A 6,000-nucleotide genomic window follows, 5' to 3' on the forward strand; every position below is an offset into this window, starting at 1 on the left:
AAGTTAGATTTACAGAGAGAAAGATCTCCTGTCTGCTGGTTCCCCAGGTGGCCACAACGGCCAGAGCTGAGCCAATCTGAAGCCAGGACCCCAGAGTCTTCTGGGTCTCCCATGCAGGTGCAGGGTCCCAAGGCTTTGGGCCATCCTCGACTGCTTTCCCGGGCCACAGGCAGGGAGCTGGATGGGAAGTGGAGCAGCTGGGACACAAACGTACGGGATCCGATGCTGCTAAAGCTAGAGCTTTGTCCACTAGGCATCTGCATGGGGCCCTGTGCAGTCATTTGACATCTGAGCCTCAGTGGGCGCTGTGGGAAGTGGGAACTGCACTGACCTTCAATTTTCTGTTTTGCACCAAAATAACCTTTTGAATTCCACGTTCCCTGAAGTTCTTGGAATGCAGGTTGGTAATGCCTCAGTTTCTCAAGCCTGCCTCCTGGGCTGGTTAGGGGGTTGCCTGCGCACAGCTCTGAGCGGTGCACAGCTGGGCTGCCAAGTGCCATGGTGAGCACGTAGGGGAGCGTGGAGCCCTGTGACTGCGGTCCTACTGAGTGCACCAGCCAGGAAGGGTTCTTTGTAAGCTCGGGGGCGAGTTACAAGACCTGTGAGACAGCTGACTGGGTTTCCTAGTGAAGCCAAGTGGCGAGGCTGGCTTAGGGCATTCTGTAATGCGTGTGTTAGCACCTGTGTGTCCAGTTCTTTCTGGACAGTTGAAGAGGTGTGTTTTCCAGTGGAGCTCTTGGTGTTCACAGCATTTCTTTTCTATATATAAAAGGTATGTTTGTTTATATGGAAGTTGTACGGGAAGAGGGGAGAACAATATCTTCCATTTTTCTGGTTTATTCCCCACATGGCTGCAGCTGCCAACACCGGGCCAGGCCGAAGCCAGAAGCTTCATCCAAGTCTCCCAAGAGGGTGGCAGGCTCGGACGCTTGAGCCATCTGCTTTCCCCGGGCCTTATCAAGACCTGCTTCAGAAGCGGAGCGGCTGGGCCTCGTGGGGGTTGGCTTCACCTGCTGGAGCATGGGGCCGGCTCCAGGTCACAGCAGAATCTGTCAGCCCAAACGCCCTCCCCTGCGCACCCCAGAGCGAGTCAGAGCTGCTTCAGAGGCCGCAGTGGGCTCGCCTGGGCTGCTGCCGGCTCCAGCTTGGTTGGAATAAGGTGCATGGATCTTCAGCAACAGGCGCAGAGCGTGTGTACCTGCCCGCTGACTCCAACACCTGGGATTCGCTCGCTGTGTTTCTGCTTCCCAGTCCAGTGGTGCCAGGCTGCGTGTGTAAATGGCCTGGCAAGCTCGCCCAGTGGACCCGCTGTCACCATCCACAGACGGTGTGTCGTACCCTGGTGACCGCTCCCAAGCAGTTGGTTAGAGGTGGCTGCGTCTGATCCCTCAGCCTTTTCACCATTGTCACAGGCGACACGAGGTGGCCGCACCACGTGATCTGTGAGCAGGGACACTCGGGCTGCAGGTTAGCTGGTGACAGGGGCAGCACGGGACACCGTTTCCTGCCTGTGGCCTTAGTGGACAGCCATCCTAGAAGTCTGCCTGGCTGAAGAGCCCCTGAGAGTTGCTGTGACCTGCCCACAGCTGGCAGGCTGCCACCAGGTGAGCATTGGAGGGCTCGACCTGTCACTGCCAGCTGCAGGCCCCGTGACTCCAGAGCTGCCGTCTTCGTGGAGCTGCCGCCTGGGCACTGCTGACTCGCCACGAGGACTTTGCCTGCTGCCCTCTGCACCACGTCCTTGGCGCGCACCTTCACCGTCCCCTCGTCCTCAGTCCGCTGGGTCATGGCTGGGCCACCATGCTGCCGTCTCCACATCAGCCTCTGCCCTTGGTTCTACTTCAGTCTTTCCCGCCTCCTCTGCCAGAGGCTCCCTGGGTCTCGGGCCCAGCCTCCACTGCGTGGCTAGCCTGTTGGCCACTGCCCTTGGGTCACTGCCATTGCATGACCTGCCTGCTGGGCTGGCTGCTTGGCATCCAGCAGTGGTCATGGAGTCATCACCTAAGCGTGTTGATGACTTCAGGCAACACCCTCCACCCTGGCTGGCCTTGGTTTGGGCTGCAGTCTCCCCTCCAGCCCTAACCTGTCACGGCTCGGATCCTTCAGTACCGTCTCCTGGTAGTGTGGAGTTTGGTGGTTTGCACGTGAACATTTAGTAAGTAGTTATTCATTTTAGCTCAGCATTCTGACAGCGGAACTTTGAAGAAATGTGGATTTTTCTCATTTGGGCAAAATACCTCTGAGAGTATTTTTGTATTTCTGAATTTACTGCTCGCTGTTTGAGTTGGCCAGTGCTTACCCGATTCCAGAGCGTCTCTGGCAGTGTAGTTTGTTCAGGTTCACTCAGGCTGAAATAGCTGCACGCTGAGCAGTCTGACGACTCCATCAGCATGTTTGCCTAGCTTTGGGGCCGTTCAGTGACGGCGGGGTTAGTGACGAGAGCTCGCCGCCATAGGCCGCTTGCACAGCGTTCCTGCTCTGGATCTCTGCAGATGGCACAGTTAGGGACCCGGCCTGTGCCTCGCAGGGGTGTGTGTGCACAGGAAGTGTTCCTGGCATAGCAGCACGTGCAGCTGCTTGTTCTGCCAGGTGACAAGTGCGAAGGGAATCAGTAAGAAAATGCAGAAGTCGAGATCTTGATTGTCCCTAAGATTACAAGAAAACTGTACACGTTGGCATGAGAAGCAGCGGGGATGGGTTGTGTGTCCTTGGCTGGGCACCCAGTGGGTGAGCGGGTCCCATGAGCCTGGCTCTTCAAGGTTGGACTCCGTGGAGCTGACTGCTGTGAGGGGCGGTGCACGCTGCAGGTCCGCCTGTGCAACTCCAGGGTCTGCCCCGAGGCAGGAGGAGACCGGTAAAGTCTGCATCGCTGCGGTCGCTCAGGATTCAGTCCAGGTTCATCTGAACCCTAAAACACAAATGCAAATGCAGATTTGTGCTAAGAGAATGGTTTTTTCCTCTTTGGAATGTTTATAATGTGCTTATATTCTACCTTGGAAGCAATAAATGCAGATGTTCGGTTTATGGAGCCTCCTTGAGTGACGGTGTTGGAAGCAGGCACCCTGGCAAGAGCTGTTCCCCTCCCGTGGTGGTCCCCGAGTTGGGCACTGTGCCTACAGCTGCCCCTCCTGCCTTCTCCCCACCCTCAGCTCTAAGCCTGCCAATTCTTGGGGCTTCCTTGGGCACAGGCTGCCCTGGAACTCCCCACTACCACCTCCAACTCCGCCTTGTACATCGCAGCTTCCTCTGGCCAGGTTTGCTGTGGAGGGCCTTGGCGGCAGTCCCTGGCCTGAGGCTCTGCACTGCCAGCCCACTCGGGGGCATCACCTGAGCACATGCCTCGCACCCGGCCTGTGGTCCTCGTCTTTACCGCCTCGTGCTGCCTTTTATGAGCTGGCACCAAGAACCGTGCAAGTTTGCCAGATTGCCAAGCCCTGAGCAGCGTCTGCCACGTGGTCGATGTTTAACGTGAGTGAGCTAACCCTCATGGCCACACAGCGGGGGTGGGGGTCTCGGCCTCGTTCTGGAGTTAGATGTAGCACAGATAGCAAGTGGGGCTGCGAACTGCGGGCAGGGATGTCCGCGAGTGCTGGAGTCCCAGGGGGCACAGGCCTGGAGGCAGGCGGCCCCGGTGCGCCTTGGAGAAGTGAGTGCTCTGCGTTGCAACAACCTGGAAACCTTTGCCAAAAGAGAAAGTAGGGAAGCTGGCAGCCGAGGACTCGGCTGAAATGAGTGCTGTGGAACTGTGATGTGGCTCTCGAAAAAGGTCCAGTTGGAAGAGGTAGCTCAGGGGATCGGTCACACGACAAGCCGTTCCTGAAAAAACCGAGGTGTGAGAGCAGGCTCGTGCAGTCACACCTGCCCACACAAGGCCTCCAGGAGGCAAGGTGGCACGGAAAGCTACCCGGGCAGCCCCCTTGCAGTAGGCCAACGAGGGGAGGGGTGAAGCTCTGACGAGTGTCTCACTGCATTTCTTTAGGGGAAGAAGTGTGTCTGGGGCAGGCTCAGAGTCGGGTAGTCCTCTGCAAGAACTCTCCAAGCGGGAGGACGGTGCCCTTCCTGGTCCCGTTGCAGGTGTGTTTGGTGCCCTCTGGTGGCAACGCCGCGACTGAACGAGCCATTCCCTGGGCAGAAAGCCGGAAGATGCACTCCTGCCACCAACCGGACCCGCCAGCCTGCCCCAGACCTCAGTGTCAAGTTCGGAGATGTGGAGGGAGTGACCTTAGTGATTGGAATGGTTGGTATCAAGGAGCGGGAAGCTCCGTTGAAGCTTTATTTAAAAGGCAGAGTTACACAGCTTGTCTGTCTGCTGGCTCGCTCCCCGGAAGGCCACAAGTGCCAGGGCTGGATGCACCTGGGCTTGCCACGGGTGGCAGGGGCCTCAGCTCTCGAGCCATCCTGTGTTGTCTTCCTAGGCCCATCGGCAGGGAGCAGCCATCATTGGAACTGGTGCTGTATGTATGGCAAGCTGGCATTGCAGGCGGCAGCTCAACGTGCGGCACCATAACCACATTGCTGGCCACCAGCTCATCCACAGCTCTGTGCTCCTGGAGGGACAAGTCAGGCAAGTATGTAGTTGTTGGACATAGTACGATTGTCAGTGACTTTGGAGTTAGTGCACCACCACCATTTTTTAAAAAAGATTTTATTTATCTTTATTGGAAAGGCAGATATACAGAGAGGAGGACAGACAGAGAGGAAGATCTTCTGTCCGATGATTCACTCCCCAAGTGGTCACAATGGCTGGACCTGAGCCAATCCGAAGCCAGGAGCCAGGAGCTCTTCTAGGTCTCCCATGTGGGTGCGGGGTCCCAAGGCTTTAGGCCGTCCTCTGCTGCTTTCCAAGGCCACAAGCAGGGAGCTGGGAGGGAAGTAGGGCTGCCGGGATTAGAACCAGCAACCATATGGGATCCCGGTGCATGCAAGGCGAGGACTTTAACCACTATGCCGTCATGCCAGGGTCCTCACCACCATTTTTTTAAACACTTATTTTTTAAAGTGACAGGAAGATACTTACCTGGCAGGGGAGATACCCAGGGCGAGGCTTGTCCGTTGCACTTGGGATGTGCTGACCCGTGCGATGTCCCCAAACGTGGGACAAGTGCATCATTTGTGGCAGTGGGGGACTGCGTTCACACTGCTCTGAAACAACGACAAGAAACTAACAGGAAGAACTTGCATCCTTGGGTTCGTTGTTCTAGTGGCTGCAGCAGCCAGGGTTGGCTGAGCCAGGAGCCAGGACAAATGTGTGGTGGTTCCACACGGTGACGGCAGCCTGGGCGCTCGGGCCCCCTGGCTGGCTGAACCAGAGCAGCCCAGTAGGCAGCTCTGCCCTCTGTGGTTAGCCCTGGACTCTGGTATTAAGCTAAGGGCTGAGAACCTTCGGCGGTCACCTCGCTGCTCCCAGCCTCTCCCTTCATCTGCAAAGTGGAACTGATGGCAACCGGAGCAACCCCCGAGCCCGGCGACGTGCAACAGCCCTTGCTGAATGCCAGGGTCCTTTGGCTTTGCAAGATGCTGAGCCTCTGCCCCATTTGTGCACAAAACGTTCTAATCCCTGCTCCTCCAGTTCCCATCCAGCTCCCTGCTTGTGGACTGGGAGAGCAAAGAGGATGGCCCAAAGCCCTGGGACCTGCTCCTGCACGGGAGACCCGGAAGAAGCTTCTGGCTCTGGCCGTTGGGGGCCATGTGGGGAGTGAGCCAGCTGATCACTTCTATAAATCTGCCTTTCAAACCAGAAAGGAAGGAAGGAATATAGAAAAACAGATACCGGTTGAGGGCGCAGAGCCTGGCCCCACGCTGCCTGTGCGGGTCACTGCCCATATCACAGCAGTGCTGAGGTGTCAGCCAGCAGCAGCCCTTGTCCCTGTTTCAGAGGGGTGCTCTCAGCTCCCCTACTTGGTGAGCCCAAGTGCGCCAGTTGCCTGCTGTGGGACTCCTGCGCCATACTCCCCCACTGAGCAGCATGCCATGGCCACACGGTCCTCGAGGCCAGTCCTT

General features: G+C 57.3%; 1 long non-coding RNA gene and 1 pseudogene across 1 annotated transcript in view; one reads left to right on the forward strand and one right to left on the reverse strand.

The window, feature by feature from the left end:
* The window catches only part of LOC121159030, a 17,934-nt gene extending 12,756 nt beyond the window's left edge, over positions 1–5,178 (reverse strand). The window contains exons 1-3 of the long non-coding RNA XR_005884294.1: positions 5,167–5,178; positions 2,199–2,271; positions 1,499–1,504 (exon numbers count right to left, since the gene is read on the reverse strand). This is a non-coding gene — a long non-coding RNA (uncharacterized LOC121159030). The remainder of the gene's footprint in view (positions 1–1,498; positions 1,505–2,198; positions 2,272–5,166) is intronic.
* LOC121159112 lies at positions 5,010–5,147 on the forward strand (annotated as a pseudogene).
* Positions 5,179–6,000: the final 822 nt, after the last annotated feature.

The sequence above is a fragment of the Ochotona curzoniae genome, unplaced genomic scaffold, assembly GCF_017591425.1.
Source record: "Ochotona curzoniae isolate NIBS_2020 unplaced genomic scaffold, NIBS_Ocur_1.0 contig_4064, whole genome shotgun sequence".
NCBI lineage: Eukaryota > Metazoa > Chordata > Mammalia > Lagomorpha > Ochotonidae > Ochotona > Ochotona curzoniae.